The sequence below is a fragment of the Sus scrofa genome, chromosome 16 (assembly GCF_054392235.1).
Source record: "Sus scrofa isolate SSC_HxYL_T2T_F1_AM1 chromosome 16, Sscrofa_HxYL_maternal_Yorkshire_Landrace_v2.0, whole genome shotgun sequence".
In the NCBI taxonomy this organism is placed as follows: Eukaryota; Metazoa; Chordata; class Mammalia; order Artiodactyla; family Suidae; genus Sus; species Sus scrofa.
In genome coordinates, this window is record NC_139398.1 from 52,364,312 (window position 1) to 52,388,014 (window position 23,703).

Below are 23,703 nucleotides of genomic sequence, written 5' to 3' on the forward strand. Positions count from 1 at the left end.
AATCTTACTTTGTTTGGCTTCTTCTGGAACTAGGAATCTGATCTCCCACCTCCTGGACATCCTGTTTGAACCATCCCGAGAGACACACTCAGTCAATGCAGAGCTTAGAAAGTACGTTCATGAACTGAGCCGCAAGCTTCCTCCTTGAGGCTTTCTGCTCTTTTCTGGCAATCCTTCTCTCTTCTCCCTTTTCTAGACTCCACTTTCTGACATTTAGATATGTGTAGGGAGCTCCTGTGTCCTCCCCAGTTTTCTGTCTGGGTTGGACTTCCTGAGTTACTTCTCTTCTCCCCATCTGATCTGGTTCCCTGCTTCCTTTTCCTCTGCTCACTGGCTTTCTGATGTCAAGCTGCCTCTGTCTCTTGATGAGGCCCTCTGTTTCTGTCAGTGGTACCTTCATTTTCTCACTCAGGCTTGAATGTTTGGCTCAATGTTGCCTCCTCTTTCTGATCCTCAAGTTGTTGGGAACTGGAAGTATATGTTCATTTTTGCACATTTTGTGGCAGGTTTTGTCCTGGAGAAGTCCCGAGGCACAAAGTGGAAATGCATGTGGTCTGAGCTGGAAGTGGGTCATGCTTCAGGCTGGACTCTCTCCAGGAGAGTCTGTGCTTACACTGAAATGCCCACCACTGCTGAGGGGAGGTGATGTGGGCACCAGAGTGGCTGCCATACAAAATCCCCACCTGCTAAAAACTTTGCAAAGACACATTTCCCACTGCTCTTGGGATTAAACTACCTATGTTGGCACTCAAGGCTCTTTGTGATTGGGTTCACTGCATTTCTCCAGCTCATCTCTTGCCCCTCCCCGAAGGATACTTTGTGCTCCAGCCATTCTCAATGCCCTGTGTTTTTTCCTAACAGAACCTGCTACATGAAGATATTTGGTTTGGGCCTATGGGTCATGGGGCATCCATCAGCACTTCTTTTTTTTTTTTTTTTTGTCTTTTTGCTCTTTCTTGGACCGTTTCCACAGCATATGGAGGTTCCCAGGCTAGGGGTCTAATCGGAGCTGTAGCCACTGGCCTACGCCAGAGCCACAGCAACGCAGGATCTGAGCCGCGTCTGCAACCTACACCACAGCTCACGGCAACACCGGATCGTTAACCCACTGAGCAAGGGCAGGGACCGAACCCGCAACCTCATGGTTCCTAGTCGGATTCGTTAACCACTGCACCACGACGGGAACTCCAAAAGGAGTTTTGTTTGTTTGTTTGTTTGTTTTTTGTCTTTTTGTGATTTCTTGGGCCGCTTCTGCGGCATATGGAAGTTCCCAGACTAGGGGTATAATTGGAGCTGTTGCTGCCAGCCTACGCCAGAGCCACAGCAATGCGGGATCCGAGCCGTGTCTGCAACCTACACCACAGCTCACGGCAACGCCAGATCGTTAACCCACTGAGCAAGGGCAGGGACCGAACCCGCAACCTCATGGTTCCTAGTCGGATTCGTTAACCACTGCGCCACGATGGGAACTCCTCCATCAGCACTTCTAATCCCTGTGGGGGTGAGGGTAATTTATGTCAATTTATATTTTAGAAAGGTCAAACTGTCTGAGATTGGAAGATGAATAAAAAGAAGTAAAGCACTAGGCGTTCCCATGCCTGGGATACATCCTGAGGGTAGAGAAGAGCATGAGCGTGTTTAAAGCCGAGTGGTGAGGTCGTCATGTTTACAGGACAGAGGACTCTGGTGTGGGGTAAAGCCTGGCCTTGGGCGGGGGAGAAGGGGAGGAATGACTGATGTGTTGTGGGTGTGTGGGAAGAGTCAGGGACAATGCCTCAGTGTCTAGCCTGAGGAGATGGGTACATGGTAGTGCCATTCACTGATACAGAGGTCAAGGATGAAGAACAAGTAGGGTCAGACATAGCAAATTAGTTTTAGACATTCAAATGGAGTTGTCTAGAAGTCAGTCCAAGAGGGAGACCTGGGCTGCAGCTAGAGATTTAAGAATCATTAAAGGATGTACATGGCTGAATCCAGAACAAGTGTTCATTGAGAGCAAAGAGGGCCTTGGGCTGAACCACAATGTACACCAAGCTTTAAGAGATGAGACCCCATAGAGAAGGCTGAGAAGGAGAGGTCTGGAGGTAGAGGAAGATGACCAGGGTGGGCTGTCACAGAAACCAAGAGGCTTTTTCGAGAGACCGGTCAGCAGTGTCAAATATCACAGAAAGTTCAAATGAGTTGAGGACAGAGAAGGGTTTGCTGGTGTTGGTAACAAGCAGATAATTGGTGATGATACCGGTAAGAGCTGCTTCTGCGTGTGGTGAGGTCAGAGGCTGACTGCAGTGAGTTGAAGGATGAGTAGGAGTTGAAGAGGTGGAGCTAGAGAGTGCAGACACATTTTGTTTTAAAGACATGTGGTTGTGGGGAGTTCCCTTTGTGGGTCAGTGGAAACAAACCTGACTAGCATCCATGACGATGCATGTTTGATCCCCGGCCTGACTCAGGGGGTTAAGGATCCGGTTGCTGTAAGCTGTGGCGTAGGCCAGTGGCTACAGCTCCAATTTGACCCCTAACCTGGGAGCATCCATATGCTGCAGGTGTGGCCCTAAAAATAAATAAATAAATAAATAAATAAAATAAAGAAATTTGGTTGTGAAGGAGAGAGGCCCGTAGCTTGAGTGCTGATTAAGAAATAATATTAGGAGACACTGAAGTGTCTCTAAAGGTTAAGAAGAAGGATCCAGTAGAGAGGGCTGGGCCATGTTGGCCCAGGGGAAGAGGAAGAGAATGATCCTTGCAGAGCGATGTCTGAGGAGGTGGTGGACAGTAGGGATGGGATGCAGGGTAGGCTTGCCCAGCAGTAGGGACGGCCCTGCTGTTGTACTTGGAGAAGAGGAGGACTTGTAGACCAGTGAGGGCGCAGGGAGAAAATGGCGGGAATTAGGAGGGGTTCTACTTGGTGATTTATTTGACTTTGAGAAGAAGCAAGCAAGATTAACTGATGAGGTTGAGGGAGGAGGGCAGGGGTAGTAGCCTAGGTGTGAGGAGAGTAAAGATGGTTTAAATAGCTGCACCAGGGGAACCAGAGAACTCCTAAGTGAAACCATGGGTTTCTCGGCAGTACAGAGGGCTCAGCTGACTTTCAGCGACCTTTCAATCTTCTTCCTATGCAGAAGCCATCTCCACTGCATTATCTGTGCCTCTCTCAGCGCACTGATCCCTTTCTGACTCTTTGTACAGTTATTTGTGGGCTTCTTAGCTCTCCTCCTCAACTGTTGTCGGCACCACAAGAGTGGGCTTTGTCTTTCTATTACTCACAGCCCTGTGACATGGTGTGGCACATAGAAAGGGATCAAAAAACATTTGTAGAATAAGTAAGTGAGAGTGGCTTGACCCTGTAGAAGACAGAAGCCTGTTAACTCTGTGATCTGGCAAATGTATATTTAGAAAGCAGGAATTTATCAAGTATGGCGGCGGGGGGGGGGGGACACTAGTTGGAGGTATAAATTTAGGAATCTTTAGAGTTTATCAACAGCCAAGTTCAGGGAAATTTGACTCTGGTGGCCTACACTCATTTATGCTCCAAAGCATAATTCACGCTATTACTGAATTCCAGGTTTCTCAGAGCAGCATTCTCAACCCAACACCCTCTTTCATTAAAGAAAAAATTTCTTTCACCCATTTCACTTTCTAGAGGTGAAATTCATTAACATAACCCACCTTTTACATGTAATTTAAAAATTAATGCAATGTCCTAATGTAATGAAGAGGAGAAATAAAAGGAAAATCTTTTTATAATGAAAGAACACTTTGTCCATGTTCAGATCTACCTAACCTAGAAGAGAGCTTCTCAAAAATGTAATTGAATTATCTGGAGGTCTTATTAAGAACAAGATCAAGATTCAGTAGCTCCAGGGCAGGGCCCAAGAGCCTTCTTTCTAACAAGGATGCTGGTAAATGCATCTGGCCATGGTCTGTGTACCACCTTTTGGGTAGAAACTAGGATTCATAAGGAAGCACTTGGATGCTTTCCTCATCTTATAGCAAATGCATTTGAATTTAAGAGAAGTAAACAATATTTAACTGGACTTTACTCTGGAGTGGCATTTTGAAATAACACATATACAGGTATCCTCCGCTTTTGGAAAGGTTGCTTTACGCCACTTTGCTTTTACAAGAGATCTACATTAGTACCTGTTTTTGCCAACTGAAAGAAATCCAAAGAGGATTTTTGCCTTTACGGAAGCAACATACTAGTGCACTTGCTATAGAGGCAGTGCACACCCCAGCCGGCAGAGGGGTACTACCAATTTCCTTCCCGGGTACTACCCTAGGCATCTGAGCATCAAGCTACCATAACTTTGAACTGTGTCTGTGCGCATCTGTGCTTTATCTCTGTTTATTTTGTGCATCTGCTAGCAAGATGTGTCCTGAGGTAATTGCTTCTTTGCTTTATGCCATTTTGGCTTAGGAAAGCTTTCATAAGAATGTTCTACTTTTGGATAGCGAGGGGAAAAAACCTGCATACATAATCATTGTGAATGTGACAGTTTCAAAGGCCAGTGTATACAGGTGTGTCCTGTTGGTGATTCAAATACATGACATATTTTTTGGAAATGGCAACTTACCCTGGGAAGTTTTAGGAAAAACAAAGTAAATTTCCAATTACCCAGTTTCCAATTGTAGTCTCATTATTGGATAATTCAATGTACATTAATACTGTACAAAAATATTTTGTGTTTGTATGTAAAACATAATTAGGTTCTTATCTCAGAAACCTATATACATGTTTTTCACCTGCATTCCTATCTGGTGGATCTCCAAATCAGGTGGGATATAGGACAGTTCTTTGTTGCCTCCCACACTGCAGATTGTCTACCTATATCTCTGCCCCGACCAATAAATGCCAATGGTGCTTCCTGTCAGTGACACAGCTCCAAAATGTTCCCTCAAGCTTCCTTGATACCCCTGCTGAGAACCACTGACCTAGAGGTACTGAGGAAGAAGAAGCACATTGCATCAGAGCCCAGTGCCAGAGCAGGAGGCTCATTTCCCTGGGAAGGAGCCGTAGCCAGATTGCATCCACTAAGCCAAGTGTGCAAATCCACGGAAGCTAAGAGGACACAAATGCTTGTGTTCTGTATTGCAAGACAGAAGCTACAGGCTTTTCCAAGATAAGACATTTTCACAGTGTGACTTGAGACATAATGATACATCTTTCTAGGCACAAATTAGCACCAATGGTGTTTCTGTTTTGCCAAGTGAGGGCAGGTTTGCGGTCTTGTTCTTGCTCATCCTGGAGAAGAGGAGGAAGTAGATGAGGTAGGCCTGGCTACTCCTGGCTGCCAGCTACTTCTTGGACTTTATCCAGCACCAGGCCTCTTCACAGTCCTCTGTTTGTTCATTTGTTTGTAATTTTGCTTTTGTGGTTTCTAGAAGTTCTTTCAGTTCTCAGCACCTTTTACATACTCTTCTGGGTGCCTAGAATGTTCTTCTGCTTTCTTCTCCAGTTTAAATGACCCTTCTTTAGGGAAGAATTCCTGGACCCCCAAGACCAGGTGCCAAGTGATTTTTCCTTTCATGTTCTCACTTGACCTTGAGCTTCTCCTTTATAGTTCCAATGGTAACTACATACTGGCTTGTACTTAAAGTCTGCTTTTCCTTCTGGAAGTGAACTAGTCCCATCTCCTAGCATAATGCTTGGCACCAAGCAGACATTCAACATTGGTTTGATCAATGTATGTGAATCAAAGCAAAGAGATTTTATTTATTTTTATGAGTAATGAAGAGTATGAATGCCAGGAATCTGTGGTAGGATTATGCAAAACTAGGAGGCACAAGCGAGTTCTTCTGGAAGAAAGAAGGAATTCTGAAATGTGGAGCTTACTGTGGCCATACTGCGGGATACCTGACTTTCTACAATTATGTTGGGTGTATTTTGGGTGTATTACTCATAGCGTGTCTATCAGCTACCTCTGAAAATAGGAAAAGGAGATGCGCAGACAGAGGGGGAGCAGCTCCAGAGAACTAGATGCAAGATTCTGGCAGGTGCAGATCAGCAGATCTGCTGGTGAATTGGAAAGAACACTTAGACTTTTGACCTGTGGAAAGTGAATTCATATGAAAACAGAGCCCTAGCTTGCTTTCCAATGTCTGTTGTTTTTGGGACTTTGGGGATGTTTATTAAGTCCCTTCACCTTCCATTGCCTCACCTGTAAATGGGGACATGACCTAGCTCAGCTATCACCTGGGAGAAATAAGACATGGTGGTCAAGCAAGGCCTTTGTACATTGTAAAGTACTATGCAAGTATTTCAGTGGCTGTCACTCTCTTTATGTCCTAAGTCGATTTCCCCACACTGTGATACAGCCAAAAATATGGGAGACAGCCTGTGCAGCGATGCCCTTGGTCAGTGACTACACCGCGCAGCCCTTCACAAGTATTATGGAGGATCCTCTGTATGCATCAAACTCCTCTGGGTCCTGAGAATGCAGGATGAACAAAGCAAAATGGGTGAGGCCTGCTAAAGCTGAGTAAGGATGGAGATGGGGTGGGGCTACTTAAATCTGGCTGTCAGGAAAGTAGTGACATTTGTGTAGAGGTTGGATGGTGGGCAAATGAGTCATGCAGATGTTGTATCAGGTAGGTGCTAAGGTGTTATTTAATTGAATCCTTTCAATAATCCCAAAAAACAGATATTTTTTACATAGGAATTAGAAGCATGGACAATTGAAGCAATGTGTCCAAGCTAATACAGGTGGGTGTGCAGGGATGGGGCCACTTCCCCTACCCTCTTCTCTCCCCCCCATTCCATTCCCACACTGCCCCTCTCTTTTTACCCTCAAATGTGTTAACTGGTTCTCCTCTTTCTCTCCTCACCATGGTTACAAGATCCTTTCTTCAACTTTCTTTGTGTTTCCTTAAAAAAATGGACAAAAAGGAGCAGGGATGGGGAAAGCTGGGAATTTAATGTACACATGCTTTCACCAAGGAGGTCTATTTTAAACTCTAAAATATGTCTCACATGTACCTACTTCTCTCCATCTCCCTGCTGTCTTCCTGATCCGGGGATTGGATTTGAATCAACAGAATGTGGCAAAGGTGACAGGATGTCACTTCTGCAATCAAGTTACAAAAAGTCGTGATCTTTGCCTTGCATACTGGCTTGCGCATTTTGATGAAGCAAGTTTCCATAATGGAGAGAACCACATGGCAAGAAATTGGGGGCGGTGTCTGGTGAATATTATCAGGGAAATTAGGCCCTCAGTAGATAGCCCTTGGGAACCTGAAGGTTTATAACTGACTCAGAAGCAGATCCTTCCTCAGATAAGCCTTCAGGGGAGATCACAGACTCTGAGCTGACACCTTGACTGCAGGCTTGTGAGAGACTGTGAAGCAGGGGACCCAGCTAAGCCAAACATGATTTCTGACCCACTGGAACTACAGGCTAATAAATGTGTATTGCTTTAGACTCCTAAGTTTTAGGGTCATATATTACACAAAAAATGGATGACTAGCACACCATCGAAGCATTCATTCTTAAATATTTGTTGGATAAATGAATGAATGAAATAATGATTGCCTTTGTTGTACCCTGAACATTCTGAGCAGGTTTGGGAAAGGAAGTATCCAAAAGCAGCAGATTGAGCCTGTAATCCCTGCAGTTCTCAGCTTTTACAGGGCTTCCCCGGAAAGCTGCACAGCCAGCTCTAAACAGAAGGCCTGCCGGTGTCCTGAAAAGCCAGTTTTAAGTAAATGACTTTACCTTTGTCTCAAGATATCTTTCCACCTTCTAGAGTCTAGTGCTGTCCTAATAAGATGTATTTCAAAACCCAACATGTACTATTTCCAACAAAGCATGAGTTGTCCATCTGCACAAACAACTCCACCCTTTTTCTTGGTTGTCAGTGAGGCCACTCTCATGTGATAATGCCCCTGAAATGAAAAATTCATGGTTTATGAGTACACTTCATGAATATACAGGATGCCCTATAAAATAACATAAATGTTTCCTAATAGAATTAATACACTTTCCAAGCAGTTCAGCTTGAGGCAATTATTGCACTTCCTGGGAGATACAAATTACTTTGCCCTCAGCCTCATGCCAAATAACCCCCCTAAGACACACACTAATTACCCAGAAATACACTGCCTGCCATAGCTCATTGACTAATTGACAATCAGTTTAAAACTTCAGCAAAAATATCTTAAAACTTAGGCATTGCATTTAGCAAGGAAACCAATTTTGTTTATCGCCTCATTTTGGTCTGCCTCATTGGCACAGTTGCAACATGGTTTGTAAGTAATGACTGAGCAGGCTTATTATAATGATCAATGGTAAAAGAGCAGCATTCCATCATACCGTATGGCATTTCCATCTCTCATTTCTGTGATTCTATTAAGAACAATTACCAATATTATATCTGTTAATATGATACAAAAATAGAATGCAACCGTGTATGTAATAGTTACTGCTAATGTAGTCTGTTACACTCAGGGTACAGCTGTCATCAGCTCTTTTCTCTTGCACTTCTATGATGTGGCCTTTCCGTGCTCTATGCCCTTTACACACAAGCTTGTGCCCAAGCACATGCGACCCACTGAGTTCATGGTGTACTAACACACAATCCTCCTGCCTCAAAAATAAGTTCTGGGCAAAAGCCAAATTCTTGGGAATCATTCCTCTCTATTTCCTTCCTATTTACAAACATTGCTGGAGACCTAATTTCTTTATGAAGCTGCATGAGCCTAACTCTGCCTGAATTTTATTTCTGATCATATTGATTATTCCAGGAGTTGACATACTTCTACAAACCTTTGTTTTGAATTTTCTATGATAGTCCAATCTCACAGGGAAAATGCATCCAAATTCTGAACAACTGATTTGTAGTTAAATATATAAACACAAACTATTATATTTAAAATGGATAGAGAGTATAGCGCAGGAAACTACATCTAATCTCCTGGGATAGACCGTGATGGAAAACAATATTAAGATAAAGAGTGTGTGTGTGTGTGTGTGTGTGTGTGTATTTGTGTGAGTGACTGAGTCACTTTGCTATACAGCAGAAATTGGTACAACATTTTCAATCAACTATACTTTAATAAAACATTAAAAAAAAAATCTGAGACCTGACCCATTCACACATTGGTGATTGATTGCAGTTATGGGTGGTGCAGAATAAATCTCTAGTCGTAAAAAGTTGTAGGAGGGGCAGTTACTCTGGGATCATTGAACTGACATTTCTTCTAGTTGCAACCATAGAGCATCCAACCAGGAGTGGCTTGAACAATTAGGGAATTATCTTTCTCATGGAACAAGACTTCAGCAGGCAAGAAGTCAGGTGCTGGTGTTATGGCTCAGCTGTTTTTCTCCTCTTCCAACCTTTGTAGATGGTTGGTTGCCTCACTCTCTGGACATGACTGCTGGAGAAGGCAAGGGGAGGAGTCTGACCCAACTGAATTGAGCACTTCTATCAGGAAACACAAGCTCTGCCCCAGCCCTCATCAGGCTTCCCCCTGGGTCTCATTAGCTAAACTGTGGCCACAAGGGAGGCCTGGAAACTGTATTTAACTGGGCACAGTCCTGTCCCTCACAAGTCCGGGTTTTGTTAGCAAGAAGTAAGTGTAAACTGGAGTGGGAAATGGACAAGCCTGTGGGAAGGTCTGAGAGGAGAGAGGATGTCTAAGCTGGCAGGTGAGGGATGGTAAGATTTAGCAGAGGCAGAAGGGAAAAGGGAGCTTTGGCAGAGTTACAGTGAGGATAGCTTTGGGAGCGGAAGAAACAGTGGCATGTCTAGGAGACTGTGAGAGTGCTGCTCCAGGAAAATTTTGTTCTGAGGAATTGGAAAAAAAATTCAGCCCATTGAGGTGGGTCCAGTTCCTGAAAGAACCTCCCACCCTAGCATATCCCTCTCAGTCTCACTCCCATTGTATCCTTGATCAGATTCAAGTGGACTTTCTGACCAAAGAGAACAAAATCTTAAGGGATTCTGCTCCCTGCATTTTAATCTTCCCCTAGGCCAGTTATTGTCAATATTGGCTACACATCGGAATAAATTGGGGAATGTTAAAAAACCCCATTGCAAAGGCCATCCTCCAGACCAGTTAAGTAAGACTCTGGGGTGGGGTCAGTGATATGCTGGTGTAAGTTTAATAACTGGCATTCTAGGAAAAAATACATGTATATGCACATACATTTATTATACATTTTACTGATATAAAGGATGTATAGCCTACAGCTTACAAATGATAATAAAATATACAATACTCTTCACTACAGTGTGCTCTTTCAGCCCATTAGTCCATTAATTCCCAGATAATGTTTTCCTGTTTTTTGCTTTTTTTTTTTTCCTGAACTCTTGTGTCTGTAGTTAACCTATGGCTGTGATTCAGTCATGATTTCACAAAACTTCACTGCAAATGAATGCTTGGTTACTGTCCAAATTCAGCCATTGGCTCATGGGTATAGTTCCAACATGAATGCTGGTTGCTAATTCATTTACAATGACAAATAAGATGAACATAAAACAATGGAACTTCACTCGTTCATCAAGGATGTGAGAGGCTTCTTGGCAGATGGGGTCATAGCTTTTAAATCCTGGAAGAACATTTCCTCAATTTTCTGTGCCATTCACAACGTAATGATTACAGACAGGATACATTTTTAAGTTTAATTTGCATTATTAACATCTTATCCATCATTTTCTTAGGTCTAGACCAGGGGTTGGCAAAGTTTTCCAGTCAAGGGCCAGATAGTAAATATTTTACATTTTGTGGACCACAAACAGTCTCTTCCTTCTTTTTCCTTTTAAAATTAATTATTTAAAAAATCCTTAAAAAAATGTAGAAACGTGTGGATCATACAAAAGCAAGCTGTAGGCCAGATTTGGCCTGTGTGCTATAGTTTGCCAACCCCTCATCTAGACAATCAGCACAATAAATCAAGCCCTGATTCAGAGTGTTTGCTAATTGCTGTGGTGTAAATATCTCCATAGTGTTTGGAATTGGGAGGAGGTGCACAACAGCACATCATTATGTATTGTTTCCACCATTCAGATACAATAGACACCCTCAAGGGCACAGACAGTAGTAAAAATAATTAGAATACATTTTGAGTATTTCTACTACATTTATTTTAAAATGGGACATTTAAGTGTAAGCTTCTATAAACTAATGTTGAATAATGCTGTGCTTAACAACTGGCTTTGAAAATTTAACCATCTCTGGTGAGTTGGTAAGAAATGGCTCAAGCACACTGCTAGATGGGACTCAATCATTTTTATATTTATTTTATATATTATTTTGGTATTTAAAACAGACTTTTAAAGCTGAGTTTTAGGTTCACAGTGGTATTGAGCAGAAAGAACTGAGATTTTGCATTTATTCCCTGTCCTCATACGTGCGTGGCCTCCTCCATTATCACCATCCCCCACCAAAGTGGTACATTTGTTACACCTGATGAAACTATACTGACACATCATTATCAGCCAGAACCCATAGTTTACATAAGGTTCACTCTTGGTGTTGTGCATTCTATGGGTTTAGAAAAATTTATAATGACACACATCCACTATTATAGTATCATACAGAGCAGTTTTGCTGCCCTGAACATCCTCTCTGGTCTACCTATTCATCCCTTCCTGCCCCCAACCCCTGGCAACACTGAATTTTTTTTCTCCATAGTTTTGCCTTTTCCAGAATACCGCATACTTGGAATCATATGGCATGTGGTCTTTTCAGGTTGACTTCTTTCACTTAGTAACATGCTTTTAAGTTTCCTCTGTGTCTTTTTATGGCTTGGTAGCTCATTTTTTGTAGTGCTAATACCCCATCACATGCATATACCATAGAATCTTTATTTTTTTTAAAGACCCCCAGGGAGATTCCAATATACAACTCCTGCTCCCAGTGCATCTTGCCCCTTTGTGACTGGAGCCAAAGACCCACAAGTGTGGTTTCTTCCAAACCTGTCAATCACATTTTTTGAAGCCTCTGATTAATTCTTGGAGGTTTCTCTCTTTGCCTACCTTAGTAATAAACTCCTGCCTTGTCTCACCTGAGTTGCTGCTGCTCCATCAGCTTGACCAAGCCTCAGTGGACTTCTGCTCTACCTGGCTACTTTTCTTCCTGCGCAAGTCATCAGTCTCAGGCTTGATTATGTACTTGCACTTAGGGGCTGCATTCCCTAGCCTTCCTCCTAGAACTAGTGCCTAGTGCACAGTTGGTACATGATAGATGTTAGAAGAATGAGCCTTCCAAGGACAAACCAGGTTCCCTCATGTCTCCAAGAGCAGGTGAGGCCAGGTTGTGGAGAGGTTTTGTGCAGGTCATTTGTCTGTTTGACCTCAGGTCCATCACCTGCCTTCCCCTGACTCTAGTCTTCAAGATACTCCATCTCTGCTGGCTTCCATGTTGTCTGGGTTATCTGATCTGTGGAACACTGGAGAGCAACAGGAGAAAAGGAGCCAGAATTTTCCTCGCCCTTTCCTCCTGTTTTGGGTACCATCACTGCAGGGGCTGTGACCTCCTCCTGGCTCCAGTCCCTGCCTAGAATTCCCCTGCTTGGATTCAGCCCCATCCAGCATCCCTGGCTCCTGCACTCTCCCCTTTGCCCCAGGTACTGGCTTCCCACTGGTGCTCATCTTTGGACTGGCTTACCTTCACCTTATGTCTCTTTCAACATCTTTGTAATTGTTCCTTTGTGCTAAGTTCCTTCTCCTGAAACCTTTTCTTAACAGTAGCTTGTGAGATTCATCCTGGAATGCTTTTCTGAAGATTCTGAGTTTTGTGCTTTATGGTGGTTAGTAGGAAACACCAGAGGTTTTTGAGGAATATATGAATATGATCAAATGGAAGAAATGGGTATTTTAGGAAGAGTAACTTAGCAGAGGTGGAGAGATTGAATTGGAGTTTCTATGGACCACCTAGAAGATTTGTAGATAGCCTTTAGGGGGCCTGGGAACACATTACAGCGTACACAAAATTTTGTGCATATGTGTGTGAGTGAATTTTTTCTGAGGAAAGAGCTCATACTTTTCATCAGATTCTGTAAGAGATTCCAAATTATGTCAAGAACTACTGGACTAGAAGTAGGAAGACCAGTTAGGAAGCTAAGTAATTCAACATTTCTGTAAGGGTCCCAGCAGAAACAATTCACCTGCAGTGGTTCTAGTGATGACTTTAAAGAAGGTACTGTGTTTATGGGCAGAGTTAGGTGAACAAACAGGAGACAACGAGGTATCTAGAGATTAGCTTCAGTGGGAAATTCTAAGTTGCTAGAACTGAAGGGTAAAGAAGAGGAAACTAACAGTACTAGACCCATGACATCTGGGGCCCTGGAGAAAGGGCTTGGTGGATACAGAGGCACTGGAGGGTTCAATTTCTTCAAAGATTGGAATCAAGCATGGAGCAAGGAAATAAGGCCCCTCTGGTCTCTCTGCTTCCACTGTTTGATTGTTGTCAGGGGCTCCCCTTGGTCTCTCGCAGTCAAGAGAGCCTAGGGGATGTGGTCCGCAGAGCCAGCACAGGGCACCAAACGTGGGTATGTAGATAGACTGGGACAGGGCAGAGTAAATAGAGAATAACCAACACACGGATTTCCCAAGATGGGAATCATCATAAGGTCTTGTTTAGTAGCCCCCAGCAATGTTACTGACTCTCTGATTTCAGAATTCTGCCTTTCAATAGACCTTCCTACACTAACTTGGGTCTGCCCAGTATGCCAGACAAAGAGAAGCAAAATATACAGGATTCTGCAGCTGTTGTTAACTTCATCCTTCCACTGCTGTTTACAAGCTCCTTGATGCTGAAAGTCCCAAATGTCTCTGAGCCTCCCTCATCCATAAAACCTGGAGGTTGCATTTGATGTTCTCTGTGGTGCCTTCTGTAGTGAAAGTTTTGTAAGGCTTTCAGGGGGTCTTTGGCTTCCTACCTATGAAAGGCACCTATCAAACAGGCGAGCAATCCTTCCTTGCCTGCTCTCATCTGCGGTGGTTTGAAATCTGGAGGAAAGCAAAGGTAACCATCTCCTGGTCCCTCCACAGAGCTCACTGCAGGTTATTCACATTTGATCAGCTTTGGTTCTGCTATTGGTTGGTAGGATTTGCAGTGAAATGCTTTCATATGTGTTCGAGCTGAAGTGTTGCCCAGGCTGAGGGAGCACTCATTTTGAAGATATGTTGAAGATATAGAGAGACCTAATATCAAGAAACACCCAGCAGCTCTACTTCCTAGGTGAGTGGAGGGAATTGAGGAGTGTTGCTTAAGGGAGCTCACTTTTGTACATATTTTGGAGATTTAATTTTATTATATGATGCAAATGATCTGTTCCACAAACGTAAAACAAAAGGATGAGACAATGATCCCTTCGTCAACATCAGGATGTCTGACTTAAAATCCCATTCAAATAACTCCCTAAAAATGATCAGACACTGAATATATTATTTTTCTGACTTTGACAAAACCAGTCTGCACAAAGCAGCAGCCCCATGAGGTTATGGATAAACCAACCATGTTAAAACTTCAGCATTTTCATGTCAGTCACAGATTTTCTTAAGGGCCAAGTCACTGTTTAAGCACTAATGTGTTTGGAGAGGGGAAAAAAATTGCACTGTGTTATTAGGCAGAATCCCCTTTATATACAGGGATTGGATCAGTTTGACCCTGATTGTGTTGCCTGCTTTATTGTCCTACTTCAAACACAGGGCCCTGGGCATCATCTTAAGGAAGGGTTGATTGAACTGTCGGCCTGACACTTGTCAGCTGTGGATAATACGGGTTTCAGTCCGTCATGCTCACACATAAATGAACCATGACAGAGATAGACTGTTGAATAGAAAAAGCAGTTTTACTGTGGATAACCTTTCTTGAATAAATGCAACAAATAATAAAGTCTGAAAAAGAGGACATGTACCTTAGGAAGGCAATGACGTTCAGAACCAAATGGTTATTATCTTTTGGGGCCATCAAAAATTGCCCATTATCAAAGCATGTGATTGAGCAAAAAGGAAAAAGTGCTATGATTATAATAAAAATGATGGCAGTTGAGTCTATACAGTCTTCAATATAATATCACATAACAAAACCCAGTTACAGCTCACCAGGATTAAAAAGGAGGCATTGTTTGTGTACCAAATGGAATCTGCAATTGTTCGTAGAAAATGGTGGCACACATCTTAATTAAAACAGCAGAAAAAGAACCTGAAACACTTTTTTCTCTAAAACATTTCTCTCTTTTTATTAAAAAAAAAAAAAAAAAAAGAACTCCCAGTAGAAATTGTGGAAACTCTACATTTCAATCAACACAGTCAAAAGAATGATTTGAATTTACAGGCCTATAATTGGAACAAATTGGAAACAAAAGAAGAGCTCGTTTAAGCCACGTGATATGGCCACAGTGCTACTGTGTACAGTATGCTAGGAAAAAAAATCATGTTTCTTTAAAGGAAAGCTAACTCCACTGCAGGCTCCAAGCAATTTGCATAAATGTCTCTACCATGATTTTTTTTTTATTTATGGGCCCTAAGTTTCTAATTAAATACTAATTAATACTATCACCAGAATTGTCTCCCATCCCCAGCTCTTCATAGCTTTGTCACTTTGATTAATGCACAGTCATTTATTAACTTATTTAACAAGCCGGGGTGCCTCATGACAAACTAGATTAAATTATCCTCATAACAGTCTCATTACTGAAAAAAAAAAAGGGAGTTTTAAACTTAATAAAAATTATACTCAATAATGTTAAAGCTTTTTCACTGTACCCTTAAAAGATAGAAATAGGTTTCTTGTTTGATTTATAATATATGGAATTGTATAAAGCATTCATTAATAAAATTTATAAGTTCATTTAAGCTTGCACATTACAGTAGTGCTGTAGCCTTGGGTGCTTATTATTTAACTTTTGCTATAGTTATGAAGATAATTAATGTTCTGACCAGACAGGGACTAAAATATCCACTAGAATGAGATAATTAGAGACATAAATAATGTTTAGGTTCTTGTGTGCCACTTTTTAAATTAATTGTTTTGTTTTCCACTCTAACCTGAGAAAGAAGAAAATAAGAGTTTGCCAAGAACTGTACAATGAAGGTGACATGTTTCTTTTGGTGAATCTGCAAGTGCTGTGAAGCCTCACACTGAGCTGGAGGAGGGAGGGGTGTGCCAGGGGATTCAGCAGTTTTTGGGAACTGTTGGGCCCTTGTTGCTCTCTGGCTCCCTCTCGTGGCCAGGTCCTGGTGGCAAGCACACTTCACAGCAAAGCCGGCTCATTAGGGGACTCAGGAAGCCAAAGCGGTGAGTCAAAACTGAGAACTGTCTCTTCATCAGGTTGTGGAGTAAGCGTCTCATCTTAGTCAGACTCCAAGGAGAAGGAGAGCCTCAGAGAATGCTGAAAAGACCTATGGCAGCAAATCTTTTTGTGCTCAAGAGGCAGAACACAGGAAACTGGCTCAGGTGCTGCTGGTCTCTGAAAAAATGTGTGTAATACATTAAAACATAAGTGGAAAATAGACTCTTCGTAGGGATGTGTGTTACAATAAGTATTCAGCACTTTCTGAGGGCAGAGTTTCCCTCATTTTTCAGTGTCTTGCTAAAATAGCACCTTCACGAAAGTCCCTAAGTAATTCTGGTGCCAGAATAGTAGATAGGCATCTACTACTACTGGATAACTGTTTGCTGGTTAGGCTTCCTTTTAGTCTATGGGGTCCCGAGTCTTTGGGTGGGGCTATTGGAAAGGGGCAGTAGCTCCTTAGTCACACACAAGGAGCTGACATCTGAATGGGTAACACAGTGTCATTTACAAAGCTCTTTGCATGGATAATCCTCCACTGTGCCAGACTCCTGGGAGACCAGAGGGAGGGATTGTTACTATGGTTGCTGAGGAGTCACTGGGTGCCTTGGAGTCATAATCTACCTGGGTGGCTGCATTTTCCCTGGAAGAGCACTGGCTTCTTGTCTTTTGGTTTCTGATATGCTACCTGCATTTCTCTACTTCTGCAACTCTATTTCTTCTCTCTCACACCCTCCCTTTCCCCCCACCTATTTTTTTTTTTTTTTTTTTTTTTTTTTTTTTTTTTTTTTTTTTTGCATTTTAGGGCCACTAGGGGTTGAATTGGAGCTATAACTGCTGGCCTACACCAGAGCCACAGCTACTCGGAGTCCCAACCATGTCTGTGACCTACACCACAGCTCATGGCAACACCAGATCCTTAATCCACTGAGCAAGGCCAGGGATCGAACCCATGTCCTCATGGATGCTAGTTGGGTTCATTTCCACTGAGCCACAATGGGAACTCCTTACCTTTCCTTTTTATCCTTGATTGGGAGCACAGATAACAATAACTCTTAAATTGTTCACATACAAAAAGAGCTCACATGTTGGAGCTGCATGGGACGGGTGCCATGTAAAGTTTGTGAGTAGAAGAAGAGTTCAGAGAATTTTCTTTGGGTTTCAAGTGCTTCATGGTCATAGTCATCTCAAATTTACACCCCATCCCCAGGAGGTGAGTGGATGACACCCATCTTTATTATTTATAACTCTCGTTTAGCATTTCCATCTTTGTGGTGGCTTTGGCCAAAAATAGATCCACATTAAGCCAAATCTCAGCACCCTGATTTATGAGGTTTCCTCCTGGCAACTTTGAGTTCAGTGTATGAAGTTCCTGGCTTGCCCAGGATTCATTTTGGACAAGTAGGCATATTAAGTGTGGCCTCTAGGAACCATGCGAGGAAATATCATAGATAAAAATAAAGCACTATAGGGGGTCTCTCCCAGTCAGCACAGGAAGGTGAGAGCCCAGGGGTCTCATTCCTGCCCAGGTCCTTCCATCTGAGTCTGCATGGGCTTCATTATGATGGCCTGAGGAGTGAAGGGTCAGAGGGGAATGATGGTGAGATGGAGAAAAGCTGTGGATTAATGAGGTGTAGTTGGGAAGAACAGGGGAGAAGTAACTGTTTTTCAGTGGTTTCCAAACGTTAAAGAGCACAACAATGTTTAAATGCAGCTTCCCTGGCTCCAGTTTCACAATTTCTCATTCAATCTGTCTGCAGCTTAGAAATCTATACTTTCAATAGGCCTGTAAATGACTGTGATGTGGAGGGTCAGTCCATGGACCACCGGTTATGAAACACTGGACTGGAAAGGCGAGAAAGAGATGAAAGAACAGGCTGGAGGTAAAGGAATTTTGTCTGAATCATCTTTCCCTTCTTGGAAAGTGCTGTAGCTGTCATATCCTTCTTCGGACACTGCTTACCTGGAGATGCATCTCTAAGTGGTGAGCAGGGGTGGGGGAAGGGCAGAGAGGACAAAATCTTCCCTTCTGGTCAGAGAGGCAAATCTGCCCACCAGCACATCTCCTTGGCTCTCTGCATCACCTCTCTTGAGTGCTTACTTTGGCAGCAGTGCCTGAGTCCCTGTCAGTATTGTTCCTTTACGGTTTGTCCTTCTCCTGCCCACCTTTTCTCTCTGCTAGCCAAGGAATCCTACTTCGAGGGGTGGTCCGAAGGAAATGGAGGTGTCCTAAGCCCAGGCTGCTCCAAGCATGTGGGTAAGGAGAAGACTGGCTGGAGGGGCCCTAATTCCTGCCCCCATAGCAACACCCTGGAACAGTCAAAGTGTGAAATGGGCTAATTAAACTGCTTCTGTCACATGTGCCATAATTAGAGCTTGGTTGGCTGTGGAGTGTCTGGCTTCTGAAGGCCCAGGCTATTGCTGGGGTCACTATGGGCAGACAGGTGCTCTGGGGGCAAGTGACCCTCATACAACTTCAGAACCAAGCCTGCACCCAACTGGGCCCCCTGACCTGTTGGGCTTTCTCTGTGTGAGCTTCTTGACTTTACAACCATGTAGCCAGAGTGATAGAGACACCGTGTGTGTACACGGTACAATGCAGCAAATACTGGGGATCATGAGCAAGTGCCAGGCACAGTACTCAGGGCTGGTGGTACAAAGAGAAAGGAAGTTTTCTTGCCATCAGGCTCAATGATACTCCTTGAGACTTCCAGTGACATTGCCTTGAGGAGAAGTGTAGGTCCACAGGGATTACCTGGGACCCGACCCCTCAGCACCATGCAGCCACCTGGCATATTTGTGGCTAGAGGGGTTCAGAGTTGGTTTCTCAGGGGAGGTGTGACAGAGGGAAGAGAGAGTTGTGTGGGTGGAATTTAGGGTTGTGGTTTTCAGACTGGGGTGTGGGTACCTCCAGGGGCTCTGTGAGATGATCCCCTGGGAATGGGCGGAGAATACTGAAGCTCTTACTATCCTGGCTTTTTAAAAATCTTGCGGTTTATGCCCTTCTATTTCTGTGGTTTGTTTTAAATTGATAATGTTGATCCAGTAGTAAAGTTTATGTAAATTATGAATTAATGGATGGATGAACTAATGTCAGAAATATGTGCATGATTATTATTTTTTTATTTCACTGTTGGTTGTACATTGTGAAATAAATTGATGACCCTTGCTTTAGAGTATTGTCAAAAGAGTGGTTGAAGTTTTGGGTTCTAGAGTCTAGGTTGGAAGGGGAAAGAAGCCAAACCACAAGGGAACTGAGGGAACAGGGGAAAATGGAAAGAAAGGGGGGGTGGTGGTTGGAGATAGAGGATACTTCAGTGGGACCAGGCGAGGTGATTCCAAAATCAGATTTGTGACTAGGAGAGGGAGGGAACGAAGGAAGCCAGCACTCTGGATGTATTGTCCACCTGGGTATTAACGTGCCCGAGTTCATGGCACGTGCTGGGGTAGAAAAGAAGATGGTCAGTGATAAAGAGGCCAGGGGGAGGTCTGGGTGATGGTGGGAGAACAGGTGGCAGAAGGAGAGAAGGAGAGATTTACATGAAGGTAGAAGAGTCATGGTGTCTCTGAGGGGTAAGGAGGACACAGATCCTCCCTCTCTAGGCCACAGGAGTCTGGGAGGAGTGGGCGTGGGATGGGCAGCGCATGGGTGAGAGAGCCAGGCTCCAAAGGAAACAGCAAGAGAAGGGAAAAGTCCTCACCCCCAGGCTAAAGTCAAGGTGGAGTTTCTCACCATGGAACAGAGGTACCAGAAGGCACTGGAAAAGCTCTGCAGTGAGGGGTGCAATAGGAGGAGGTGTTGGAGGAGAAGATGGGAAAGGGCTGGAGGTGATTCTGTGAGGAAAGAGGGAACACTGCCTGTGCTCGGGGCTCACCTTCTCCGCTGTGGGGGTGCTATTTTCAAACGCTCTGTTTGGCGGGTTGTGGAATAAATTTTGTAAGCATAATTGGCATTTTTTTTTTAAAAGAAAACTACAGACGTCTTTTTATTCAAAGACATAAAAACATGTTATCTGTGGGCGTGCCCAGTTACAGCCATAAACCGTCATGCACTCTGTCAACTGAAACCCCTAACTGAAACCCATAACCTTTTCTTTGGTCTTTTTATTTTTTTATTTCAAGTGATTTCTCTGAGGTTATTGGTGAGAAACTCAGCCCGGAACTTCCTGTAACAGTGCATTAATACTGATAATGCACTATTTCAGGAATGAGAACATGCCACCTCCACACCACCTCCACCCACTTGACCCACGCCAGGTTCTCCTTCTCTTCAGGATCTTTGTGACAACTTCTGCTCTGTTGCACATAGCAGCCTCAGCCATGAAGCAGCCCTGAGTGCCCTAGTCCTGCCAGTGATGCCTTTTTCTACCCTAACCATCTCTCTAAGCAGAGCCTCCCAGTCAACTTCTGAATGACTCTGTCTAACGTTCTTTGCTGTGGAGGATCCTTCAAACTGTCCTTCTTGGTAAAATCATGGCAGGCATTTTGAATATTTTCAAAAATAATTTTGGTATCAGTTTTTAAAATCTTTATGGGATTTAGTGAGCCCAATGCTGGAATAGATTGAAACCAAGCCTAACCACCTCCTAGAAAGATGCCTTCTTCAAAAGCAGCTGGGGCAGCATTGAGTCCATCTGGAATTCTTTCTTTTCATACATTCTACCTCACTTGTCCCACCAGCCTTCAGCATGGCTGTTGCATCTGAATATTTTACCATATACTGATTCAGTTCTTCCTTTTTGTACTCTCTAGCAATCTTTCTTGAATATGTTTTTCAATTTGTGACTGATCACCTTTTCCTTTCAAGAGCCTAGAGTCACCTTTGACCTCAATGACGTCTGCTTTTCTGAGGCTGAACATCTTCAAGATTTAGGGTCAGCCCCTCCTCTCTAAACACCTGCAATAGCATTTAGAAATGAGTAAGTTCTAGGGTTTAGTTTTTCTTTATCATACCAAATTTATTCGTAATACATTATGCAGGTGTTTTGATGAGAAGCCAGAAACATCTTGAGACACCATATTTCTCTGAAATGTGAGAATTTAAGACTATTGCTGTTCCAGGACAAGTCTTGTGAATAGAGCTTTTCATTGCATTCATTTGCATTATTTTGCTCACTTCTCAGAACTCTTGTCAATTAACAACAGCCTGATCTTGCAGTTGAGATAGTGGAACCCAGAGAAAATTCACCCCAAGTCACATACTTGGAAGATGGTGGAGTCAAGACTAGACCCAGTGTTCTCTCTATGAGATCATTCTGCCTTTCAGTGTTAAGGACAGATCATACAATAAGCTCATTCCTGATCAGGCATGTGGCAGGTGTGATTTGGAAGGTTCCCTTCTTTGTATCTAATTCAACCCCATCTTCTAGACATTCAGTAGAAGTATCTAATTAGGAAAAATGCAAATTATTTAACTGTGTACCTATAAATATTATCCCTGGAAAGAAAAGGAACATTTGGTAAATGTGAAAAAAATATGGGGAAAATTTGCATGCTATCCTTGTGTAGGGGCCATGCTAATCTTCTCTGTATTGTTGCAATTTTAGTATACATGCTGCCAAGCAGTATCCAGACTCTTTTAAAATGAATGTACTACAATAGAAGATACCAAAGTGTATCACCTATAGTAAAGATAAGTACAGTTTAGTGAGACTGTTGTCTTAGTTGTATGTATTTGTAGATAACGTGGGTCATGATTAAAATTTATCCCCAAATGTTGAAGAGGCACAGGTTTTGTGGAAAGATCATTAGAAAGTGGATCTGTTACTTGATTCCAGTCATTACTCTGCTGACAACCACCTGCATGAGCTTGGCCGAGAAACTTAACCCCTCAGGGCTCCCATTTCCTTATCTTTAAAATGAGCAGGTTGAACTAGATGTTTTTGAGATCTCTTCCTCCAAGATTGTATGATTCTGGCTATTCTTTCATGGCATCAGGGAGACACAAAAGCCTTCCAAATGAGGAAGCTGGATGGAGAGAGGTGGCTGGAGTTGAAAGGCAACATTAGCCAGGTGTGACACCTGACTTTGCCCCACGGCAGCTGCTGCCCTGGTGCTCATTCTTGCTACTTGTCATCTTGCTGGTAGCACCCCAAGAGGCTGCTGCTGCAGGGTGTGAGTGATGACATGGTTAAATCCAAGTTGGAGCCAGTGGACAGCAGTGGAGGTGAGGACTGCCAAACACATACACCTGGTGCCACACTTGGCACTGCTGGGTGCTAGGAAGCTGTTCTTGATGATAAGCAAGATAAATATTCTGACATGGAAGCAAAGAAAAGGCAACCTAAATAGAACACGTAGAGACTTAGGAGCCATTTTCCCTCTGCAATCTACAGGGCCCTGGAGTAATAGACGCCTTCCTTAGAAAAGAATAAGGGAAGGGAGCAATTTCAGAAAACATTCAACATGAAATGCTTAGTACAACTCCTTTTCTGATATAAATGAGTGCTTAGTTTTGTGTAAAGAACAGGGACCTGTTATCACTTTTCACTCATTTGATGCATAAGATGCAAAGCTAATTTCATGGTACAGAAACACCCAAGAGGTTGCTTGCTTTCTGTTAATATAAAAGACATCTTTGACACTGGCACAGAGGATATGTATATGTACACACACACACACATACACACACACACACACACACAGGAGAGCTGATAAATGCATTAAATGCATAAATTATTTATTGGTCCTAGCACAGCATGCACTATGACAAGAAATGAGATGTATCTGTGTGATATGCTTGCACATGTAGAAGTTAAGGGAGGATTCTCAGGTAGTACCAGGCCAGAAAACATTCTGCCTTTGAAGAACAAAAGTACAAAGATGTTCCAACAATTGAAGGTTATGGTTTTGCACAATGGCATATTGTTCATTGCATTTGGAAAGAGGGCGTGGAGAAGACAATCATCTTCCCCAGCCTGGATCTCTTTAGCATGATTCCATTTAGTGTCATCCACTCAGTAAGATTTAACAAGATGTGTCTGCTAGCCTGCAAAAAAACCTGGTTGACAAGAGTGTTGTGTGTCAGGAAGCAGATCAAAAGTGGGCTTGGTGGTTGTTGAACACTGCGTACTTTTACAGAAATAAATGAATAATTTAACTCATTTTAGTACTTGTGGAGGGCACTAAACTGACAGCTCTGGGGCCCAAGTCCTGACTGCTGCCCTGGTGCATCATGAGTATAAACATGGAAGCGACTGCATCCAGCCACAAAGATGAGCCTCTTACCTCAACTAGACTGAGGAGAAAGGGATCCTATTGGTTGGTCCAAGCATGATCATGGCTGTGCAGGAGGTACTGCCGGCCAGAGTGGAGAGGAGAAGCATGTGCTAGACTATCTTTTATATAGGTGACTGGGGAGATTTTAAGAGATGGATACATTTCTGTTCATGACCCACCCCAACTGGATTTAAACCTATGAGTCTAATATGGGATGTTGATGTAGCAACTTCTTCAGTTACTATGTTTAC

The 23,703-nt window shown here is 43.1% G+C and overlaps 1 long non-coding RNA gene and 1 pseudogene across 1 annotated transcript in view; one reads left to right on the forward strand and one right to left on the reverse strand.

Annotated features, from left to right (window-relative positions):
- LOC102167681 (uncharacterized) overlaps positions 1 to 23,703 on the forward strand; it is a 310,638-nt gene that overhangs the window by 80,133 nt on the left and 206,802 nt on the right. The window lies entirely within an intron of this gene.
- Positions 21,705 to 21,802, reverse strand: LOC146395575 (U6 spliceosomal RNA; annotated as a pseudogene).